Raw genomic sequence first — 25,006 nt, forward strand, 5'->3', positions numbered from 1 at the left:
GCATGCATTGACTGGCTGAGTGTCTCAGGCCAAGTCCCTCAATCTCCCTGAGTCTATTTCCTTGCCTGTAAAAATGGAGACACCTGCCCTGCCCTGTCTGAGCATCGCTGGCGGGACCTGATTAGACAGAACCTTATAAATGTAATGGGGTAGGGAAGAGTGAACACAGTTAATTCTGCTTTGATTTCTCTGAATCAGCATGCATTCGTTTTTTATTGCTGAATAATGAATGAATTACCACAAACTTAGCGGCTGAAAACAAGACCCGTTTATTGTCTCACAGTTCCTTGGGGCAGAAGCTGGGGCAGGCTCACCTTGATTTTGGCTCTCCATGCCAAAATCAAGGCCAAAATCCAGCCGTCGGCCAAGCTGGACTCTTGTCCGGGGAGAGGGGGCTCTGGAAGAATCTGCTTCCGGGGTCGCTCAGCTTGCTGGCTCAGTCCCAGTCCTCGTAGCTGCAGGTCTGATGCCCCAACATCTCTGCTGGCTGTCAGCTGGGCATCACGCCCAGCTTCTCCAGGCCTTTCGCATCCCTTCCCATGCGGTCCTCTTCACCTCCAAAGCCAGGGAGTGATGGGACTTCAAACCTTCTCACTCTTTCAATCCAGGGCTCAACTGATTAGGTCAGGCTCACCCAGATCATCTCCCTGTCGTAAGGTCAAAGTATTTAGGACTTTATTTCCACCTGCAAAATCCCTTCACAGCAGCACCTGCGTTAGGGTTTGATTGGCTAACCAGAAGAAGAGGATCTTGGAAAGAGGGGAGCATTTTTAGAATTCCTCCCACCTCACACAGTGATTCTGAAACTGGATTTCACAAGAGTAAGATGTTACCAACCATTCTGTGAAGGGACGAATGCATAGCCAAATAATTCGGGGAAACACTGGGTTGGGCAGAGTGAAACCAGTTTTGTTGGCTGAGTTTTCACTTCAGGACATAGTACGCTTTCCTGCTATGATACCTGATATTCCTCATAACCCAGTTTGGGATACAATGATCTGATTTTAGTAATTAGTTTTAGCTTTTCGGATAGCCAAGGACCAGGGTGATATATAGGGAATCCCTTATATCTTTATTCATCAATTTTTAGAGGCGTGTGACCTCACAATTCTCAGTTGACTCATTGCCTCTCGGTGTCCTTCAAGGCATCATCCAGAATGACTGGTTACCAGAAGGGGTTAATTATTTGTGGTCCTCTAAGGGGTCCCCACCCCCCTTCCTCCAAGGGAGGGTCCATGGTGTTATGCCTCACTGGCCCTAAGAGGGCTGCAGTGTCCAGAGTCCGATGGCACTCACTGCCTCAGAGGCACCTCCTGCCCCAGAACTCAGTTTGCTTTTGGTTAAGTCTGAAAGTGTAAAGTGAGAGCTGCTCCTACAAAGCCCAGAGGGAAGGGATGGTGCGTGTAGCTGAAACTGCACCCCAAAGCAGAGAGGACTGCCTTGTCTTGGAAGGTAAATGCCCCTAGCAAGCAGCTCCATCCCCTGCTCCCCTTCTCCCCTCCCTGGCACGGGCCTGACACCAGCCAACGGTCCCAGGGCTGTAGCTTAGGCCAGACCTGTGGCCACCCATGACTGAACCCTGTACATTCAGGTTAGGAACTTAGGTGCAAGTTTTACCTTATCTCACCTGACATTGACTCCAAAATAAAGTTTGTTTTCAATCCTTCATCTGTGACTCTATGCTTCATTTCAACTTGTGGTTTATTTTCCCTCTAAGGATCCACCCAGCCATCTTTTGGGTAAATAGCAAGTATGTTCTGGGCGCTCTAATAAACTGCTACTTCAGATGGAAGGTCACTCTTGCTGGAGGCATGTGATTAAACATTTTAATAGGGCAGCAAACTTATCAACAGACTCACGGAAAAAAAAAAAAGAAAAGGAAGTGATTTTGTTCTCTCAGCTTGTGTTTCAGAGTATTTTACTACTGGGGTCAAATGTCTGTCAAAGATTTTCGAAGCCCAAATTTGACTTTGAACAACCTCAAGGGTTCCTGTAATGCACACTGCGTAGGGCCCTATAAACAGCCCAGGATTTTGCCTGCACATATCTCACTATCCAGTTCAATATCACCACGGCGCCTAAAAGGTTTTTAATACAGATATTAAATATATCCATATCATCACTTCACTGAGAGCCTGGGCTGTGTTTTTTCCTCTGGGGTCTTCCGAGCTATTTGCTGCTGACATACACTATTAAAAATAAACCTACCCTGAGGAACTAGTCGTTTTACACGGTATTAGGACTAATGTTATCATTTAAGTAGCTCCGGAGATTTGCCAACTACAGAGGTCCCAGATAGCGAAGGAAACATGATCACGTGAGATAATCTTCTGCACGGAAATGACTTTCATCATCTGTAATGTGTCGTTTAGATGCTTATTTAAGACTTACACTATTGAACAAATATTGATGCCTTCAACAGAATAAAAAGCCTCAGTGCCATGGTGAGATAAAGGATCAGATTCACTTCCGGGGCTTGGGACTGGACTGGGTCTGAAATATCCCTGGCATCTGTGTAGTGATTAGGGAAGAAGGGTGGAAGGGAAAGAAGAAGCTCCACTTCAATTTCTCTACCTTCCCTGTAGGAATCTGCAGGCACTGGTAAGTACAAGTTTAAGAAATCTTCACAATGACCTTATAAAGGAGGTAATATTTTTATCCCCATTTTACAGATGAGGAAAACTGAGGTTCAGCAAATTTTCTTAAACTGAAGTTCAAACAAGGTTTGAATCACTGCTAGGATATGGCAGAACCAAGATTTGAATGTGGTTCTGACTCCAAAGTCCATCTGCACTATACAAGTATTGTCCTCACTATTTGTAGAGGGACCAGGATTCTGACAGCTCACTCTACTCCGCCCACAGGGCAGAGAAATTTATGATGCAATTCAGCATTTATTCATCCATCTATTCAGGCAACCAATAAATATTTCTTAAACATTTCTAATGCACTAGGCACTGTGTTAGGCGCAGAGCATACAGCAATGAAAACGGTCCCAATCCCAACGCAAAAGTCAGGTGTCCATATGCAGAACCTCACAGTTTGGCAGAAATGGGATGCCCACATTGAATGCCTGAACAGCTTGGTAGATGTCAGTGCCCATGTTGCCTGCCTGCACAGTTTTGAGTAATTTTGACAGACCGGATGGGAACAAAGTCCTCTTCAACCCGTCTTCAACCCATGACATCAGGCTTGGAGCTCCCAAGAGATGCAGACACCTCTACTCCATACACATAACTAGCTTCTGTGCTTTACTCTTATACACCATGACATCCATCCACTGTCTATCTGACCCTCCTAACAGTCCAGGAAAGTAGGCAATAGTAGCCCATTTTACAGATGAGGAAACTGAGGTTCAGAGAGGTGAAGTGATTTATCCAAGATGGAGGGAAATAGTGGAGTGAGGACCTGGGCCTGATCCTTGATTCTCCCTCCTCCCCCCACTCCCTGCCCCCATGAACCCATTACAAAGGATAACATCATCTGAGAGCTTGCGGCTTGCCAGTCCCTTTCAGGTCAGTACTGTTATTATGCCCATTTTAGGGTGAGGAACCTGGGGAACAGAGAGGTAAGTCACTCGCCCAGGCTCACAGCATCAGGAAGAAGCAGACACACAACTCAAACCAGAGCCTTCTGACTCCTGACACCAAACTTCCAGGCCCTCCTAATGCAGTGGTTCCCTTTGAAAAAGGCAATTAGTTCTCAGTAATGATCTGCCAGGTCTGGTCATGACGCTACTACTGTGGGGACAGAACCCTTATTAAAGGCCAAACATTAAAGAGGATCTCTTTTCTCATCCCTCTTTGCCTCCCTTGCCTCTCAGATGCTCAGATTCCTGCAGCCTCATCAGATCTCGGGCTACTGAAAGAGCCTTTTCAGAAAAGTAAGGGGATCAATTTGTATACGAAAAAGAAAAATAATTTGCATGAGGGGGTCCCGCGGAGGGGAGAAAAGGGGATGGAGAGAGGGCACCAGGCCTGGTTCTGGTGAGGGAGTGGTAGCGATGGGGTGGGCCTCAGGTTAAGCTGCATAGCTGGTCCAATGGAATTTGGCAAACTCAATTCCTGTCTCATTGTTAGTCATTTTTACCTGATGCATTAGCATATACATATGATATCTGTTATCCTAATTATATCTATTTTCCCAGGTACAGACAGACATACCCCAGAGTTGGGGGCCCATTAGCAGATCACACGGGCCTCTGCAGCTGTGTTTTGATTAGCAGAAAAGGTTCTTTGGCATCGGAGAACTGAAATCACCTTTTAGGGTGTGACAAGCGCAGCCGAGCGTCTCGCAAGTGAAAATCAGAGGTTTCTCTAAGGAAGGGGTGAGAACGACCACAAAGAATTAAAAGGAGAATAACCTTTAATGGTTTCAACTGTGAAAGCTCAGTCACGCTTAAGGCCTGCCATCCATCAGGCAGTGTGGCACCGAGCTCTCCGCAGGCCTGGATTCGCCCCCATCCCGGCTTGGCTTCTGGGAGGAGGGGAAGGCTGTGGGAGCCCCCAGGGGGAGCCCAACCCACCATTTGTCCAGGCTGGGCTCCAGCGGGGGGGGGGGGGGGGGGGCGGGGGGGGCGGGGAGGGGGCGGCCTTGAAGGTGAAGAGGCCAAGGATGGTTGGAGGAGATCAGCCACTGGCCTCAAATGACTGGCAAAGGATATGCAAATCATTATGCAAATCACCAAAGCCGTCTTTTAGACCCTGAGGCCCAGGATTCCTTTTAGAAGCCATGTAGGTATTTTCTTGTTTGCTTGCTCCCACCATGGACTTCTTGCCCACGCTCTGGTAAGCCTCCTTGGGAGGGCTGTGCTTAATGCTACAGATGTGGCTTATGGGTCAATACCTTGGGTGTTACGGGTGTGAATTCTTTGTAATAGATGGCATGTTCATAAGTTCTATCCTAGTTGACCCTTGACCACTCTATAAAGGAGCTTGAGCGGGTTTTGTGACCCCAGTCGTACTGAGCCAAAAGGTATTATAATGGGCTTACCTAAGGTCAAACAGCCAAGCTGTGTGTGAGCCCTGCCTTGAACCCAGACTTGAGTTTGATACTATTCACTCTACATTTCCCTGATTAAAATATTACACACCAGAATGGTGGAGGGACCGGAGAGGCAAGGAACCTCAGGAGAGGGGATTCTCCATCTTTTTGTGCCCCCTTCCGAAACAGTGGCAGGGTTTCTCACTGGAAAGGTCCAGGTTGGAGAAGGAAGCAGGACTTGTGGCTTGAAAATACTTCTCAGGTGATTACGATGTGTTCCCAAGTACGTCTGATTGAGAGTTACTCATTAATTCATTTTTTCCTTCAACAAATATTTATTGAGGACCTACTATATGCCAAGCATTGTTCTATGCGGCTTCAGTCAACTGGGGGTAGACGAGTATCAATTGTGCTAAGGGTGATGACGAAAGAAAACAGACCAGCTAAAGCCCAGTTAGACAGGACGGTCTCTCTGAGGAAGGGCATCTGAGCCAAGAACCTTCAGGGAGCTTGAGCCAGCCTTGCAAGAGCTGAGAGGGGAGGCTTCTAGCAGGGGAGTATAACACAGACGTTTGGGAGCAGAAAGGCCAGAGTTTAAGAACCAGAAAGGAGGTGGGCCAGGCTGGGGCTGCGTAGGACAAGGTGTTTGAAGAGCGGATGGTAGAGATGAGTTCGGAAAGGGAAGAAGGAAGGAGCCCAGGGGAGGCCTCAGAGGTCTTTTCTAAAGGTAGTTTAAGCTTCCCCCAACTTTGTGGCTTACAAACGACACTTTTTTAAAAACAACAAAATAGGTTAGAATAGTATAATATATACTGTGCAGAAATTCTCAAACTTTAGCATGTAACAGAATCACTTGGAAGGCTTGGTAAAGCAACCAGCACTTCCGATATAGCCTGTCTGGGGCAGGGCCTGAGAATCTGCATTTCTAACAAGTTCCCAGGTGAGGCTGCCCTGCTGTTTCAGGACCACATTTTGGGAATTATTGTGTTAAGCAAGCAGCACATACATTAAGGGCAAGTTTTGCTTCTTGACACTCTCGCTTCAGTAACATATGTGTTTACGTGTACTAGAATCCTGATGTAAAATGTATTTTGTAAGAGTGGGTCATGTTCAAAAAAGTTTGAAAGCCCCTGAATTAAAGACTTAGGACCTTTCTCTAGAAGAGAAATCATCATCCTTTCATGCTCTGAAGGCTCTGCTGGAAATCTTGTGACTTCCCTAGAAATGAATAAACCAGCAAGTATATGAATGAAAACTGAAATCAAAGAAAATCCAGCTGGAATAGGAAATAAGATTCTCCTCATTCATAGGTCCACCTTGGCCTTCATCCTACAGAACCTTCTAAAGTATTGTGTCGCCCTTGGCCTAGAGCCCAGGATCACGCTGCACCTGTGCTCCCTGGCCGCTGTGGCCCTGCTTTCCTGCCCTGGTCCCATCTCCACGGGGCTGCCATTCTCTGGAAGACCCAGCATCATTCAGTCCTTAAGGTGCAAACCCACTCACCTGTGGTGTCCTGTGGCTCAGATGGTTTTCCACACACACCTGTCGAATGGCTTCCTCTGCAGGTAGCCCTGCTTCTCCTGTGAGCTGCACGGGGCTCCAGATCCCCAAGAGAAATTGAAGATGAGTCCCAACTTCTCACCCCCCTGGTCAGTTCTGACATCAATTATAAAAGAGTGTCTAATCCCCATTCAGAAACAGACTGTCCTGCTGGGGAAGTCGAGGGCTTCTCTCTGGAAGCCCAATAGAAAGGCAGCAGCCTCTGGAATCTACAGTGTTTTAGTTGGCTCAGCCAGCAATGAAAACATACATAGATCGGGTAGCTTCTAAACTGTAGGAATGTATTTCTCACAGTTCCGAGGCTGGAAGTCCGAGATCAGAGTTCCAGCATGGTTGGGTGAGGGTCCCCTTCCAGGGTGCAGACTACAGTCTTCTCATTGCGTGCTCCACATGGTCACAAGAGAGCCAGAGAGCTCTCTGTGGTCCCTTTTATAAGAGCACTAATCCCATTCATGAGGGCTCCACCCTCATGCCCTAATTACTTCCCAAAGGCCCCACCTCTAATACGGTCCTGTTGGGAGTTAGGATTTCAACATATGAATTTGGAGGGGACACAGTCAGTCCACTGCATACACTAACTCAGGAGTCTGGAAACTTGCATTGATTCATTCAGCATCTTTCCTAAGCACCTACTGTGTGCAAGATGCTATGGCTATCACAGTGGTAAACATGAAAACACGGATCTCATCTCCCTACTGCTCACAATGGGTTCACTTCCAAGAAACGTCACCAACTTGCTGAATAACTTGGGCCAACCACCACCCTTCTTAGGAACTTGGCACTTCCTGTCGGGCACAGTAGGGGGCATGAAATGTTAAGAGCTGGAAGGTCTCACAAGGGTAACTGAATCCCATCTCCTCTTCCTATAAATGGGAACTTGGGTCACAGTGAAGGAACAGGACTTGCCCAGGGTCATATGGTGTGTTGCTGGCAGAACTGGCTGCGAGGCTGGTCTGAACCTCAGAGGCCTGCCTCTCACCTGGCTTTCTTACACTCCTGCACACGGTCCCCCCCAAGCCCGGCCTTCCCTCCTGATCTCCTAGGGCTACTGGGAAGATGAATAAGATGGTCTAAGTGGAAATACACAAAGCGCCTGCAAGGCGTGGTAGACAGCAGGCAGGTGCTGACTTCTTGGGACAAGCTCTAATTTAAATGGTGTCCCCTACATCGGGTTGTCAGAGCCCAGGCCAGGGACAGAAGTCCCAGGGGGAGTTGAATCCCCACCTCTCCCCTTCTCATTGATTGCATTTCTTCCCATCTGCTGACCCCTCATGGCACAGTTCAGTGGTGCCACATCTGGGATGCCTTTCCCAGTCCTCCAGCTGCAAAGAGCCAAGCTCTCCCCTCTCAAAGTAGTCAGCTTGTGTCTGTCTTTAACACTCCTCTCATTCTGAATGGAGGAGCGTTTATTTATTCCATCACTTACATGCCACATCCATGCAAAGCCAGAAGAACTAGGGTCTGGAGCATGGCAGAGATCTAGACACAGCCTAGAAAACTCAAGAAGCCCGTGCATAGTTAACTGGCATGGTGCACAGTGAGTGTAACAGCCAAGGTCCTTGGGAGCCCACATGAGTTGCACGCATATCTGTCTTCCCCACCAGTCTGTAGTCTCTTGAGGGAAGGGACTGTGCTATATTCATCTGTCCAGCTCTGTTAACCACCTTCTCCTGAAAGGTCTAGCAGCTTTCTCAGAGAATCCTCAGGAGGGAATGGGTGAGGTCACAGAGACTTCTGGTCTCCTTGGAAAACTCCAGGCAGAGCCAGGTCCACAGAATCACAAGGAAAATGCCCTTCCTCTCTCCTGCTGCCCCCTCTCCTCAATGGCACTAGATGATTGTGATGGAGTCTCTGGGATTGTCCTCCCAGAACTGCCCTGCTCCCCATCTCCCACCGTTCACATGGTCATCGAGGGAGCCACTCTTTAAGTCCACTGTGACTCCTGAGCACAGGTGACACGCCTGGGGATGGGCATCTGAGCCTCAGTGAGCCCATCAGAGACCTTTCAGCGATCCCTGAAATTAAAACTGAAAAAGAGCATCCGGCATCTTAGAGTGAGGCATGAATTGTTCTAGACAGCCCCATCCCCTTCCATGAGGGTGTCAGAAATGGAAGAAGGCCAGTTGCACGCAGATAGCATGGAGCAGGTGCTCCATGAAAAGCACAACAAGAGATGGAGCATTCTGATGTCATTTGAGCCCCGCATTTCATTGGTTCCTGAGGTCTTGTTGCATTTTTTCAGAGATACTCTAGTATCTGTTTAGGTCCCCTCTTCCCTCTTCCGTAAATTGGTTCAACTTGAGCTTCTGTTGCTTGCAACCTACAGCATCCTGATTAATGTACAATACTGCTCTGGGAAGTCTGTCCACTTGGAAAAAGTCATGCCTTAGGTGGAGTTTCTTCTCTGCCCTATCCCAAACCAAGAGTCACCCCGGGATGGTGCCAGTAACTGTGTTGGAAGGAGACAAGCTGTGTTTAAAAACAACACTGAAAAATAAAATGAGCCTCTACGGGTAATGGAAGGTGGTTAGCAAAGTTCCAGGGCAGAGTGTCTGTGATAGGTGAGTCTGGGCCATAGATTGGTCTGGTTCTAAGTCCAAGCTGGAAAGGGCAATGAACAAATAATGTATCTTCATTCTGTTTATACTGAAGTTATGTCGTAAAAGCATTTATTAGCTAGAACAGAGAGACACTGGTTCATAGGCATCAGTATGGTGAGTATACCGACTGGCCTGGGTCCTTGTTACAAGTAAAACGTGAGTTAAACTTACACGCATTTATGGATATTTAAATGCATTCTCATTCCCATAGTGGACCACGCTCAACTCCCCAATATCTGAATCTCTTCTCTGTCATCTTGGAAAGGTCATGCAGTTTGGGGTTTGACTCCAGCTCCAGTGACAGGTCTGAGGTTAATCACAAGCAGCCTGTGTTTTAGTTGTGGTCACGTGACCTGATTCTGGTCAATGAGACTGAGGGAGAGATTTGCTGGAAGCTTCTGAGAAAGTTCTTTCATGCACTTTAGGGAGAGAGAGAATAGGAAAGTCTACTTCCACTTTCCCCATGAGATACGAACAAGGAAGCAAGGAGCCTGGACGCCTGTGTTTACCATCCTGCAGCCACATGATGAGGCTGGCACAGGTTCCCTGATGTCATGGCTGAGGCCCTGGATTCACCAGCGCTGAGTCTGGAGGCTAATAAACTCCCTTACCGTTGCATCAGTCTGAGAAGAATATCGTGTTACTGTCAGCTGAGCTCATCCTAACACACGTACTCCCTACTGAAAGGAAGAGCTGCTTAGTGGTTACGAGCTTAGTGTCTGGGCTCTGAGAATTCTGGGTGCACATTCCAGCTCTGCCACTTGATGTCTGTGTGAAACTGGGCCATCTACCCAACCCTTCTGAGCGTCAGTTTGTTCATCTGTACAATGAGGCCATTAATGTTACTGTGAGGGATATTTGCCAGTGGAGGCTCTCTAGAATCCATCACCCCCCAACATTCAACGCCTTTGGGGGATTCCCAATGGGGTGTAGTATTGGTGAAAGATAGAGCCTGCCTGGCATTATTGATGCTTAACAGACAAGAGCTTTTTTTCTCCTGCCCTGGCCTAGCCACATGGCAGGTCTCGATGCAAAACTCAGCAAATCCAGATCGAGTGACTAGGTGATCGAGTGACTAGTTATGGTGACTGGAGCAACACAGGGGGCACCTGGACCAGCCCTCCTCTGCCGCCTGGCCCTCTGGGGCTCACTGGGTTCCTGCCCCTTTCCACAGCCTTGAGTTCCAGCCTTCTGACAATTACCAACGAGGAAAAATCTCCTGAAGTGCAAGAGTTCTCTCTTATATTGGTAGCCCCCAATGTCCTTCCAAATAAACTCCCTCCTTCTGGAACGGCAAGTCAGCCTGGGTTGTTTGCAGCCAAGAAGGCTGCCAGATAAAAGGGCCTCCTTTGTCAGGCTGTTGTGAAGCTTAACTGAAATTGCACTTGGAAAGCATCTCACTGAATGCCCGGCTCAGTACACATCAGCTCTTGAGATGATTACAGACTCAGATGGCCCCCATGAAGGGATGATCTGAGTTAAACACAAGGTTTGAATTGACCAGCAAGGGTACACAGAATCCTAGTTGCCGAATTGGCAACTCTTCCCTCCACACTCAGACTCTGGCTGCTTGGGTTCTCCTGTTTGCCGTATTCACCGTGAATTGGCAATACCGGATGAGCAGAATGGAAGAAAGGCACAGACCGTCCAACAGCCACACCAAACAAACAAGAATGTTGAGTGATGATTTTGGCAGCAAATTTTCCTTCTGAACCGTGGTTCGCCAGCCCTAACGTGAAAATCACTCCCCAGTCTGGGGACACCCAGACAATGGGCAGCACGAGGAAGACAGATGAAGGTGAAGGGACAAGGGCTCGAGGGCAGAGGTCCAGCTCCAGAGTTCAAACAGTTATCCCAGGGACGTGTCCTGCAACCGCTCTGCCTGGCCTCTTTACCACCAAGCACGCTTTGAAGTGGTCGAACCTGCTTTTACCTGACAGGTAAGAGTCACGTGAGGCTGTACGTTGTCATCGGGTACATTTCAGACAAAAAGGGATCATTGCCATCAACAACATCATCATCAACAGCATCTCTTTCTTCTTCCTAACATTTCTGGAGCTATTATTAAACCCAAGGGCACACTGCACATTTTCCACACGTTAGTTCTTTATCTACCACCTTATGAGGCCAGGTACTGTTATTGTCATGAATAAAATGATGCTTGGAGAACTTAGGTGACTTGCCCAAGGTCAACTAGCTAACAAGTGATGGAGCCACAGTTCACTGCCAGGATTGGCCACGCCCTTAACCACTCAGCTATACCTCAGCCGATTGCTCCAGGACGCCCTCTTCCTACACCTCACACTCACACATTCTGACTCTAATTTCAGCCTGCCTTACTCTCAACAGACCTTTCTCTGCAGCCTTAACAGCCACAGAACAGAACTTTTGCTAAAGTACCTTTGCGGTTTTTATTGGGAAGATGGGTGTTATGCCCCGGTTGGGGCTGGTGGTAGATCCCATCTCTTCTACATTGTAAAGTCTTACGTACGCGCCATAAACACGGCCCCTTGAGGCTGATGGCGATATATTGATCATGGCCATTGAATCCCATGTGCAAAGGCAGAGGGTTGGGTACACTCTCCCTCGAGTTTGGGCTGTAGGCTTTGGGTATGTAAATCTCCCCTGGCACACCAGTGCTGGGGGCGCTAACAGAAAGCATTATTTACGGATGGGATTCTCAGGCGTTTCACCCCAGATTAATTGCTTTCAATCCTATTTAACAGGGGTCCAATGTGTCAATGGTGGGCAAATGAATCACAGTCACACCACTTCGATGAGGGAAGAAACCAGAAGAGGCAGGCATCTTTCTGAAAGGTCATTGTGCAGGCAGGCCCGGGAGGTCCCCGTGGGGGGCACAGACTGGTGATCAGCCTTGGGGAGCAGCCTTGAGGACTATCCTGTACACGGGCACCCAGGGGGGCAGCTGTAGCCACCAGTACCTCACGGCTGGGGCTGTGCTACGGCTCCTGACTTTTTACTCCTCTTCCCTCGCTCCAGGGAGGCAGGAGCACAGCCGATCAATAAGATGCGTTGACGGAGGTGCCTGCGGCATGGCCATTTCTCAGCCTGACACGGATGGCACCGTCACTAGCAGTGAAAGGCTGCCAGAAACAGGATGGAGCCTCGTCCCCCCGGCAGGCCTGTCTGCCCTCTCTGAGAAACATCCCCCGCGCAAGCTCACGGAGAAGAAACCAATTCCAGGAGGCATCGCGCCACCAGCCTGTCACCTGGCCTCCCACAGCCCGGTGGGCGTTTCCTTGTGTTGTTTAACAGCTCCCTCCCAGGCTTGCTGGCGCTGACCAGGCCATCTCCAAGGAGCCTCCCTCCGCTTTGATTCCCACGGGTCGCGTGGAGAGAGCAGATCTCCCGGGGAATGCCGGTGGAGGGTTGGTGGTCGTTCCTCGCTCCCAGGGAGGGGCTGCAGAGACCCACGTGGTGTGGAGAGCCGTTCCAGATTAAATGACTCCGGGGAGGCCACACCGCATCAGGCCTTCCTCATTTTTTGGAGAGGAAAAGGCATTATGCTGCCAAAGTAGTTGCCTAACAGGCTTTTTTTTTCCTTCTTCTTCTGTCTTAAAAAAAAAAAAAAAAAAGTCTGGATGTTGCAGCCAAGGTGGGGCTAAGCATTCCACCTCCTCACCCCCGCCAGGCGTCCCTTACTGCGCTTGGTCAGAGTGAGATGGGAAGCAGACAAGAGCTCTAGGGCCTCGTTCTGAAATAGACAGCACAGGCACACAGCCGCTGGGGCCCTTTTCGCCCTCCCTCCCTACACATGTTGAAGGGGCAAACAGTCACCTCACCCACAGCATCCTTACTGTAAACGGCAGTGGGGATGGCAGGGAAGCTCTCACTGGCCTCGATTTGAACCCACAGCATTAAAAGGCTATAGGCCTTCCTGACTTACTTCACTCTCTATGACAGACTCTAGGTCCATCCACCTCACTACAAATAACTCAATTTCGTGAAGTAAGTCAGGAAGAGAAAAACAAACACCGTATGCTAACACATATATATGGAATCTAAGAAAAAAAAAAAGGTCATGAAGAACCTAGGGGCAAGACGGGAATAAAGACACAGACCTACTAGAGAATGGACTTGAGGATATGGGGAGGGGGAAGGGTAAGCTGGGACAAAGTGAGAGAGTGGCATGGACATATATACACTACCAAACGTAAAATAGATATCTAGTGGGAAGCAGCCGCATAGCACAGGGAGATCAGCTCGGTGCTTTGTGACCACCTAGAGGGGTGGGATGGGGAGGGTGGGAGGGAGAGAGACGCAAGAGGGAAGAGATATGGGAACATATGTATATGTATAACTGATTCACTTTGTTGTAAAGCAGAAACTAACACACCATTGTAAAGCAATTATACTCCAATAAAGATGTTAAAAAAAAAAAAAAAGGCTATAGGCCTTAAAAGTTAAGAAAATAGCATAATGAGATTATTCCACTCCAAAGTCAGTTTCGAGACCTCTAGGGTATTCACAGGTGGAGTTGGGTAGAGTATTCTCTAGAGGAAAAACTATCTAATCCAGAGTTTCTCAGCCCGAGCACTATGACATTTATTTTAGGCTCCATAACTATTGGTCGTGGGGAGTGGTCCTATGCTCTGTAGGATTCTTAGTGGCATCTGTGGTATATACTCACCAGGTGCCAGTAGCAACCCCTCCCCCAGTCATAACAACCAAAAACATCTCCAGACCCTGCCGAAAGCCCATGCGGGTAGAAACTGCCCCCAGGGGAAAACCACTGCTTCAAGCAAAGGTGCAGAGGTGGGAATGAGCCTGGTATGTCCAGGATCTAGAGAGAGACATTCCAGAGCCACACAATGGACACCCACATCGTCCAGTTGCCAAGAGAACTAAAAGAGATGGAGAGGATTTCATAAAACGATACTCATCTGCAGCAGCAGCTACCTTTTCTGGAGCGCCTCTCACGTGCCAAGCTTGTGCAGACTGAGCGCACACCATGCCTAACAAGTCTTAGTGGTTATTAATGCTAGTGCCAGGCATGGGTGACTCAGAGTGACGGGCAGCGAGAGGGATCATTTTCACCAAATATGGCCAACATGGGATACCACCGCCAGGCCACACTCACTGCTGCATGAGAAGAAGAGCATGTGCTTTTTGGACTAGGGACATTTCTGGAACCAGGATGAGCTGGAGAACTGAGCCATGCTCCTATTGGAAGATCACTGGCCTAGGGGACCCCTTATCCACCCCATCCCCACCTTGCATGCCTTGTGCATTTGCTGGCCACTCAGTTCAACCCTCACTACACCAAGAGTGGTCCATGACCTGAAACATCCCCATCGGCCGGGAGCTTGTTAGAAATTCGGAATCTCAGGCCCCAGCCCTGACCTTCCCATTCAGAATCTGCCTTCTAACACGATCCCCAGGTCATTTCTGAATGCACTCAATTTGAGACACTGCTTTATCACCACGGTGCAAGGCTGCTAGCATCTGTCAGCATTTTAGAGTGTGCACAGATGCATAACTTTCTCTCGCTAGATTCATTCATCCCACAAATATGTATTGAATGCCTAACAGGTGTCCTGCCCTAGTGGAACCGACAGTCTTGTGGTTCTTCACCACCTCCCAGACAGGTGACCACACAGATGAAGTCCCTCGGGTAATATAGGAGGGACATGAAGCTCCAAGAGCTTAAGAGACTTGGGGATAATCCTGCTGCTAATAACCAGAGCAAGGGTTTTAACTCAGACATCCTTTCCCCAGATCTTGGCTCTTTCTACTACATCCATACTACTTTTCAACTACAGTCATCAGGGCAAAAAGAAGAAACAGAAGTTTCTGCCTGTCTTAACTACTGGATCATACCGAAGGCAGGATTGGTGGCTGAGAGATCACCGAGACCAGCTTCAGCTATGAACTCACCAGCTTCAGCTTCAGCTATGAACTCATCTAGAACCAGAGATGGTTTAATTCACTGGGGTGTGTTGGCTTTGCTCAAAGCAATTCATCAGTTTCATCAGTTCCAAATCAAAGGCATTTAAAGACCACCCATTAAAAAAAATACAAAGCAGCCACAGCTCCTGAGATTTTAATGAACCTGCACCTTCAAACTCTACCTTCCTATCTTTTGAAATCAAGTTGGAGGTCCAGATTATGTCCATGCTGTGAACTCCTAAATCCCACCCCAAGTCCCTTCCTCACCTGGGCCTCCTAAAACTTGAAAACGCTTTTGTTGGCATTTAGTTCCATTCAGTTTAGTTTAGTTTAGTTTTCTCATAAAGATGTCATGAGACCTGGTTTCAGGCATCGAGCAGCTCCAAAGCTCTGTGGTTCCAGGGAAATTACAAAAGAGCCTCAGTTTTCTCATCTATAAAATGGGAAAAATAGAAACTGCTTGCAAGAGTTCCTGGGGGCATTCATGTAGCTAATGCATGCACTGAACTCCACCCCAGCCCGAGTCCTGGCCTGTGTGCAACAAATATCAGCTACCTTCTCCCTCCCTTTTTTCTGAGAACATTCCAGGGGGCTGCTGAGGGCTGATGGTGCCTGATGAGTCTTCCGAGGCATCCTCCAACACGTAAGGTTGAACTGCTAAGAGGACAAAGGAGCCCCCTTCAAATGCAGGGGATAGAGCCCTGCAGAAGGGCCGTTGCTGCCCTACGTGCCTGCAGGCGAGCTCACTGTCGCCTTTAACAGTGTTCTCTGGGCCTTCTGTGATGCTCAGGAAAAGAAGACAATGGGGGATGAGGCCTTGAGTCTGCAGGGACACCTGACGTCCTGCTGGTTCCCCCAGCTCAGGGAACACCCCACTACAAGAGCTTTAGATCACCCCTGGGACAGAAGCTGAAAACGTCAGACATCCATTTCTCCAGCCTCCCTTGCAGCTATGAAGCAGTCACCAAATGCCTCTGCTGGCGAATTTGACTTTGGAGCCATGGCCTGTAAAGAAAAGAACCCAGTCTGCTGAGGATGTCCCAGGAGTGGCAGGGGTGCTGGTGGGGGGGGGGGAGTTGCCCAGCTTCTGTGGCAGTGGGACCGTCTCCAGTGGCAATAATGACGTCTCCTGGGAGCTCTTCTGGAGATCGAATCTAAGACAGACTGAGCCTGACTCTCTTGCCCTCCTAAAGAATCTGTGAGCTCCCCAAGTCCTTTAAGAGGTTATTTCTCTGTTGAAATAAAACAGTGCTTCTTGCTGAAGCTAAGAACATTAACAGAAGCATCTCTCGGTTTAATTTCTGGTCTTAAACGTAGCTTACGGAGAGGAGTAAGTACATACAGATGGAGAACACCCCACCACAGATCCACCTGCAGTATGTGGATGTATGAGTGCTTCTCAGAATGAGGTCCTTGGAACACATGCATGGGGGTCCGCTATCGTGTAACTAGGGTATTGATAAAAATGCAGATTCCTGGCCCTCACTCCTCAGATACTGAATTAGAATCTTTGGAGCTGCGGTTCAGAAATATGCATTTTTAGCAAGCCCTGCCCCTGCTCCCACCCCTGCAATTTTTTTGCTCATTAAAGTGTGAGAACCCCTGGTCTAAGGTGCTTCCCATCCTTTTCCACAGAGACCACTGGAACGTCTGTGTGGCTCCGTGTGATAAAAGGAAGAAGCTCCTTGTGACCAGAGGCAACTGGCTCTTGGGGGCTCTGGCTCCTCAGGCCCCATCCAGCTTCCCTGAGCACTGAGGGGAAGCAGTATCTCACCACTCCCCTTGTGACCACACTGGCTGCGAGGTTCTGAACTACGCCAGAGCTACTCAAACTGTGGTCCTCGGACCAGGGCCTGGTCCAGTTTGTTGTCAGTCTGCCACACCATAACCAGAGAAACTGAGAGTAAGCGGTTAGAAGCTACTTTGGCAGTTTGCCAGAATAATTTCACGTTGCTGAATCTGCACAGGTGTACCTTGTTTTATTGCACTTTGCGGATATTGTACTTTTTTTTACAAATTGAAGGTTCATGGCAACTCCGTGTCCAGCAAGTCTGTTGGCATCGTTTTCCCAACAGCATTTGCTCACTTTGTGTCTCTGTGTCACGTATTGGTAATTCTCACAATTTTTCAAACTTTTTCATTCTCATTATATTTGTTATGATGATCTGGGATCAGTGATCTCTGACATTACTACTATAATCGCTAAAGACTCAGATGATGGTTAGCATGTTTTAGCAATAAAGTCTTTTTTTTTTTTAACTATTTATTTACTTATTTATTTGATTGCACCAGGTCTTGGTTGCGGCAGGCAGGGTCCTTAGTTGTGGCATTCGAACTCTTAGTTGTGGCATGCATGTGGGATCTAGTTCCCTGACCAGGGAGCAAACCCGGGCGCCCTGCGTTGGGAGCACAGATTCTTAACCACTGCGCCACCAGGGAAGTCCCAGCAATAAAGTATTTTTAATTAAGGTATGTACATTGTTTTTTTTAGACATAATGCTATTGCACACTTAATAGACTACAGTATAATGTAAACATAACTTTTATATGCACTGGGAAACCAAAACATTTGTGTGACTTGCTTTATTGCGATGACTGCTTTATTGCCGTGGTCTGGAACCAAACCCACAATTATCTCCGAGGTATGCCTGTAATGCAATTTGGGGCTTATATTTTGTGTGACTCTATTTACTATTCAAATTTTTCTAGTAATATATTTTTATTGTATTCTACAAAAGTATTGGTCCGTGACATATTGAAGAAAAAAGAAACTGATCCTTCACCAAAGATGGTCCTTCATGGCCAGCATGGTCTATGGAATTTCAAAATAATCAGCCAATCAATAATCCATAAGTCAGTTTGAATAGTGTTAGTGCCTCAGACCCTGAACTGCATCTGGATGCACCTGCCAATGGGGGCTGAGACCTCTCTCACCACCCATAGGTCCTCTAATTCTGAGACTGGATTAGGACCTGGCATTCAAAGGACTTTTTGTTTGTTTGAGAGTCAACACTACTCAAAATTACAAGGAAATCTTTATGCTTTCTCCAGGGTCAATGCAGGAGCCAACCCCAGTGCCATCCCCATCAAGCCAATACTTGTTCCCAGAATGAATGTGACCAAGCCCCAAAGAATTTTTAGGGTTCAAGTGTTTAAATGTGACAGTGGCAATTTCCATTTTCTCTTTAAATTCCTTATCTAAAACCTCCATTTCCAACATTGTTTGAAATGCGAAACCTAATTCTTCAATTTTACTGAGCTATGATTTAAGTACACTGAACCGCCCATACGTAAAGTATACAATTTGATCAGTTTTGAAATATGTACATAACTGTGAAACCATCACTACAATCAAGATAGTAAACATTTCAATTACCCCCAAAAGTTTCCCTATGCTCCTTAACAATCTCTCCTTCCCTCCCCCTCCATCCCCACGCAACCATTAAAACACTAATTTACTTTCTGTCACCATAGATTGGTTTGCATTTTCTAGAATGTTATATAAATGGAGTGATACTGTGTGTACTCTTTTGGTTCCGGCTTCTTTCATGCAGAATAATACTTTTGAGATTCATCCACATCATTGCAAGTATCAGTAGTTCATCCATTTTTTGTGGCTAAGTAATATTCCATTGCATGGATATTCCACAATTTGTTTTATCCCTTCAATTGGAAAAAAAAAATTTTTTTTAATGATATTTAGTTTCCCTAACCCTCCTGAAAGCATTATAAGAAGGAAGAGGAGAGGAAAAGGGAAGAAGAAAAAAGAGCAAACTTCTCCAAGCTCGTTGTCTCCTCATGCCTAAAATGCCTACATGGAGCATATAGTAGGTGCTCAATAAATGTTGGTTGAATAAATGAAAGAATAAATGAATGGGAAGCTTTGCAGTCATTATAGATTGAATTGTATTTTTTAAAGTTATAAAACCTTCCATTTTGAAAAATCTCAGAACTCCCTGATGTAGTAAAGATATTTGGGAGGTCACCCACCAACGCTGCGGGGTTACTCTTAGACCAACTCCAAGGCCAGGAGGAGAATGGACAGAGCAGCCAAGACATGGAAACCTATTTAATGCAATGGTGAGAAACCCAGCCTAGACTATCACCACTGCCCTGGCTGGCTCCAGTGCTCCCACAAATCATCTGAAAGGCTAAATCATGTTTAAATCCCTCTGATTGTGACCACCGGGAACTATGAAGGACACTCACGCATAATTTACATACTGCCAAGCTCCTAAGAGCCTCTAAATAAAGCCCCGGAGGGCCCCCGGGCACTATTTTTGAGGAGAAGGACATCAAGTGACAGATTAAATCGAGTCTGCTCCCTCAACGCTGGGGAAAAAAGAAACCTCACTCTCTGCTCGCTGACATCCGCGACTGTCTTAAACTGCATTTGCTGTCAGATGCTTCCCAAGGAAGCCGATGTTACACCGAAAACGGGTACACATGTGCTATTGTCTCTCCCATTTTACACAACAGCTCCACCGCTAACAGGTATCTTGGCCCAGACTCTTTCATTCTTTTTCCAGATTCTAACCATAAAATGTGTTTTAATCTCAAAGCACAGGGGAAGGGGGGTGGTTCACAAGAGCACTTTGCATTCCACCAGTAAATGTTAAATTACATTTGGTCACAACATGGTTATAATACTAATACTAAGTTGGTCCATGCAGCAGTCACCAGAGGTTTTGTATCCAGAATAGACCAATTACTGGGGAGAGCAGGAAAGACTGATAGGAGGATTTTTCCATCCCACCCATTAGATTTGGCTACAGAATGGTCTACTGTAATGACCATGATTAATTTTTTATAATCTGACAAAAATGGAGAGCAAAAAAGCCATAAATGGGCGGTCTAAGTAAACACTGTAAGTGATTTAGACCTTTCAAGCAGCCCAAAGAAAAACAGCACCCGTTTTATTGTTTTGTTTTCCGCACAACTCAGAGGAGATCACACCATCAAAAAGACAAATATGTGAGCCAAATAAAACAACCAGGTGCATACAGCCTGGCACCTAAGCAACAGGCCACTTACATGGCCACTGGTGCTTACGAACCTTCTAGAAGCATGAAGATGATCTGCCCCTGGCCCAAAGGACCCACATGCAAAACAGGGCTTGAGTACACGCACAACCTGCTCTAGTTTCAATCTTCTTTATTAGTTGGGACTTCCTATTAGAATGTTAGAAATACCCTAAGATTATGCACTGTTTTACCCTTGCTCCTATACTGTTCCCCTCAGCCCAACACTGAGCCAGGCAATAATAACAGGCTCCCAGGAAATAATCTGTTTGATTAATTGTCTGTAAGCAAGGAAAGGAATGATAGTGTTTGTTTCACAGCTGTTATTCCCCATGCCCCACATGTTACTCTGTAGAGTGAATGAATAAATAGATAAGTGAATGGATGGATGGATGGATGAATAGAGAATGATATTTTAGCCATATTGTATCATTTGATTCCCACAACAAGCCTGTGAGGTAATAACAATAGTAGTTAACACTTACGTTGTGCTAATTATATACCAGCCACTATTCTAAATTCTTCATACATATTAACTCTTTTAACCCTCAAGAGCTCTATGAAATAAGGACTATTATTATCTCCATTTAACAGATGAGAAACTGTTAGAGGCAGATGGAGGTCACATTGCTAGGAGGAGGCAAAGCTCAGTCCTTGCTGGATGCTCTTAAGCTCTGTGTTTCCTCTGCATTAGCTGCACTTGATGGAGCAGGAAACAGAGGCTAGTGAAATTAATTTGAACAAAGCTACCCATCACATGGGTGCACAGCCAGGACTGTGTTCCCAGGACACCATCATATGACAGAGCCAGGACGGGAACCCCAAGAGCCTGACTCCAACGCCCAAGCGGGACATGTGAATAAAGCTGGTCCGTGGCAAATATCTGAGATCACGAGAGGAGAGATTGTCAAGGGGGGCTGAGCTAAGAGGCTGGTTTTCTCAGCAAATGTTCTCCCAAACTGGAGGTACTAGGGGGTCCAGGAGGGAAAGAGAAAATAAAAACAAAGCTGGAAAATGTTTCCACCCCAATTCTCCTGAAATCTTCTTGTTTGGGTTGGAGAAGGAGAGATCTGCTGGCATCTTCCCGTTTGGGGGCCCTGGGAAAAGGCCACAGCAAGTTTCTAGCCAAGTTCTAAGCAAAAGTTATGTCCATTACAACCTGCGCGAGATTCTGAGGAAGGCTTCCAGGGATTGGGTTTTACTATAAAGTATGTCAAAGAGTCTGGGGGCGGGGGAACCCAGGATGAAAGAATGGAGGCCGGGACAGAATGAGAATTATAAATGGGAAGAGGAAGAAGAAGTTGGAGCTAGTTTCTGACATGACTGTGAAGGTGCTGATGGTTTCAGGATTGTAACTTAAGAGATAATTGCCTCTGTTTTGAGAAGGCACAAGGAAGCAGGGAGACACAGGTTTGGAATTGGGAAATTTTAGTCTCTTAAATGTAAAACTCCATGTTAAACTGGATATTAAGCTGGAAAGAATGGTAACTGTGGCTAGAGAGATGAGGATGAACATTGGGAGAAAGAAATATCAGTGCAACAATTTAGAAAATTTCCTTGAGCTGGAAAAGGTGAAAGAAGGAGAAGAGAGGGGTGGGTTATCCCCCCCCCCACCCTTTTTTAACTCATCACACATAAAGGATGCAGGTTTGAACTGCACCGGATGGATGAATTGAACTTTGCTGTGGGGATGGGGTAAAGCTACAACTCTGACTCACTGCAGCCCCAAGAAGAAACACCTCTCTCCCTCAGAGAAAGCCCTTTCTCAGTAGAGAGAAATATTCCCTAAGAAAGTCATAGCTCAGCTGAGACTTGTGGGATTTGTAAATTACCCATAATGTGAGTGACAGTTCAGCCTTGCTCACCGGCTGCCAGGCAGACAAGGGCCAGGACCCCAGGATGGTTCTGAAACTCCATGTGGCCATTTGATTAATCAAACAGAAACCAAACGGTGCTTTCTTCTCTGAACACTGACCAAAGAGAAGCCATCCCGGAGCAAGGTCTCACTGTATGCAGCTTTTTGTAAAACCAAGATGCACCTCTCTTTGGGTATTGTCGATCTGTTCTTTTACAAAGGGACCTTTTGCTAGAGAAAGAGGCAGAATATATATATATATATATATATATATATATATTATATACATATATTATATATGTATATTATATATATATATGGTTGAAGTTTGTTGCAAGAGATTTGCTAAATTAGTTCATCTAGGCGTCCCATAGGGAGGTCATTGGAGCGGATCTCTTTTATGAATGAAAATGAGCTTCCTGGCAGACCCCCCCAGTCACACCCTGAAATGCACACGGAGTCCAGGGCTCCAGAGATCTCACACCTATTCCCAACATATAAGATATAAGAACTGATTACTATTCACTGGATCCAAAAGTCCTACTTCTTGAGCTCAAAGATGGGAATAAATCTGTGAGCCCTGCTGGGCTGTCTGGACATGCTCCTAATAGGTTCCAGGAATTAGCTACACTCTATTGCATGGTGATGGTTTGTTTTTTGTTTTTTTTCACGCTCAGAAAACCGCAAAGGGATTTTAACCAAAAGGAAGCAAAGGTTTTCTTTTTATAAATTTGATTAGTCTTTTTCACTTTCTCTACCTCGATACATTTCCTTTGGGAGGCATTTTATACCCGGAGACCCCTTAGCGAGGCACTGTTGCATGCAGGGCGCAGTGAATTTAAGCGCAAGATGCTCAGTGTAGACGGAAAGTAAAAAAATCACAGGCACTTGCGGTCGCCAGCGAAGTCAGTTTCTAAATGCCGGCTTGCAGATGGCCCTGCAAGAGAAGAAAGACGAAGTTTGCCAGTAGTGTGGGACCCTTGGCTGGGATGCGCGCGGCTGGTTACCCAGCCCGCCCTCCGCTCGCCACGGCTGAATTTCCCGCCGGAGCCGGCGCCTGGGCGCCTGGTCCCCGCGCTGCACCCGGCGCCGGTCTGGAGATAGCCCTTGGCTGCGGGCGGCGGGTTCCCCCAGAAAGTGCGCCTTTTCGCCGCCGCCGGGACTTGGCTGCTGGAGAGCCAGCGCGCCAAGCGCTCGCGGCAGAGTCTCCGCAGGGGCCGGGGGTACCCACCTGAGCCTGCTCCCCCAGGCCTCGGGTTCGAAGCCTCTCCAGTGGCCGAGGAGAGATTAGGATTTGAGCGACAGCAGTTCGGTTAAGGAAGGAGTTTCTGAAACTCTCGGGGAAGCGAAGGACCGGGGCTTGGAAAATAAGCGAGCCTACGGTGGGCTTTCCAAACTTGGTCTTTGCTTTTTATCATTTTTCCTGCCCCCTCCTCCCACCACTCTGGCCCCAACCCTGGGAAAGAGCTTAAGGGATGGGTACTAGCCAAGTCAACCCTTCCTCCTCCCCCCGCCCCAACTTTCAGACAAGAAAAATATAAATAAATCCCAAGGGTGCTTAATGCGGGTGCATTCAGCCGCCCGCATCCCAGCACACGCCACCGCCGCCACCACTGCCACCACCCACTCCGTCCCTCCCACCTCCGGGTAGGGGAGGGACTGGGAACCTGATCTCCGGGCTCCTGCCCCTAATATTTCCCCATCAATAACGTTGATACCATCGGCGTGCCTCCACCCCCGCCCCCGGGACGCCGCGGCCGCCTTTTCGCCGCTTTCTGCTTGGCACCAGAAAACGAAACCTCCTCTCCTGCCCTCCTAACTTCGGCCGGGGGGCCAGCGGGGCCTGAGGCCGGGGGGCTGAGGAAGCAGGGGCGCGGGGCAGGGCGAGTGGGGCCGACCTTCAGTTCAAGGGTAGTAGAGTGTCCAGCCCGCGCCGGCGGAAAGAGAAGGAGCGTCCCGGGCCCAGGCCAGGCCTCATTCCAGGCTCCATCCCAAACCCGGGGTCACACTGGGCCGGAATAAGGTCGTTTTGCGGGTGGAAGAACCAGGCCTCAGAAAAAGGGAGGCTCAACACCCTCTCCCCGTCCCAGGATCAGGGGATGAAGGGGAGAGGCCTGGAAACCCCTTCGCTGGGAATTCGGCTGTGGCCCGAAGCCTTGGGGCCCAGCCCTTCGGCCCAGACCAACCCACCAAGGACTCCGTAGGTGTTGGGAAAACTGAGGGCACGTGTTGGTACAAACACAGGCATCAAGCCCCCCAGATGTGAGTTTCCACAGCTCGCCAATCGCCGCCCCCGGGTGCGGTTCCTGTCGGCCCACGAGGTCACGACCCTGGCGCAGCCGCTGCCTCACTTCGGGCCACCCCCATTCCTTGACGTGGAGCAGCCCCTAAGTGCCAGGCCCGTCAGTCCGAGTTCCCCAGCAGCTGCCCCACCTAAGGCGGGGACCCGCGACCCCCAGTAGAGCGCACAGGTCTCTTGAATGAGCAGGGCGTGGGGATGGGCTCCAGCTGTGGCACCTCGCACTCCCAGCCTTCTTTCGACCCGCTCAAAAGTGCAAATCGACCCCCACTCTCTCTCCGTTTTTATTAATTTAATTATTTCTCTGCCTCGCGGCACACGAAGCCTCACCCGTGCGCCCTGGCAGTGCGGCGCCCGTGTCTGCGAACCACGGAACTTGGGCCTGAGACAATGGCCCGTAATTGATGTATTGCCGTCAACAATAAAGACCAATTCTCCTCTCCCGGCCATTCCGACCATTCCCCTCCTCCCATCCCCCCTCCTCCACCTTCCCTCTCCTCTCTCCGGGCCACAGAGGGAAAGAAAACAAACAAGAAATTAGCGGGGGACGCTGCGCACGGAGCGAGACCCCTGCCTCTACGCCTTCGAGGACGCAAAAGAACGAAAAAAGTTATTAAAGTTTGGATCTCCCCAATTAATTCGTCTCTGTTCGCCCATTTTTAATTAAACATCGCGAAGCTGCTTTTGCGTGTGCATTTCGTTTGGTTGGTTGTTTTGGTGTTTGTTTGGGAGGGGGGAGCGAAAGCTTCCCCCCCTTAATCTTAATCACACATAGAGC

The 25,006-nt window shown here is 48.0% G+C and overlaps 1 long non-coding RNA gene across 2 annotated transcripts; it reads right to left on the bottom strand.

The window, feature by feature from the left end:
* Positions 1-245: 245 nt before the first annotated feature.
* LOC309617318 lies at positions 246-23,916 on the bottom strand. Of its 2 annotated transcripts, none has more exons than XR_014237938.1 (3): positions 23,828-23,916; positions 6,487-22,866; positions 246-647 (listed from the first exon to the last, which is right to left on the bottom strand). It is a non-coding gene; the product is annotated as an uncharacterized lncRNA (long non-coding RNA). The 2 variants fall into 2 exon arrangements; XR_014237939.1 differs by lacking the exon at positions 23,828-23,916 and adding an exon at positions 23,161-23,248.
* Positions 23,917-25,006: the final 1,090 nt, after the last annotated feature.

The sequence above is a fragment of the Balaenoptera borealis genome (genome assembly GCF_965194805.1).
Source record: "Balaenoptera borealis genome assembly, chromosome: 19".
Lineage (NCBI taxonomy): Eukaryota > Metazoa > Chordata > Mammalia > Artiodactyla > Balaenopteridae > Balaenoptera > Balaenoptera borealis.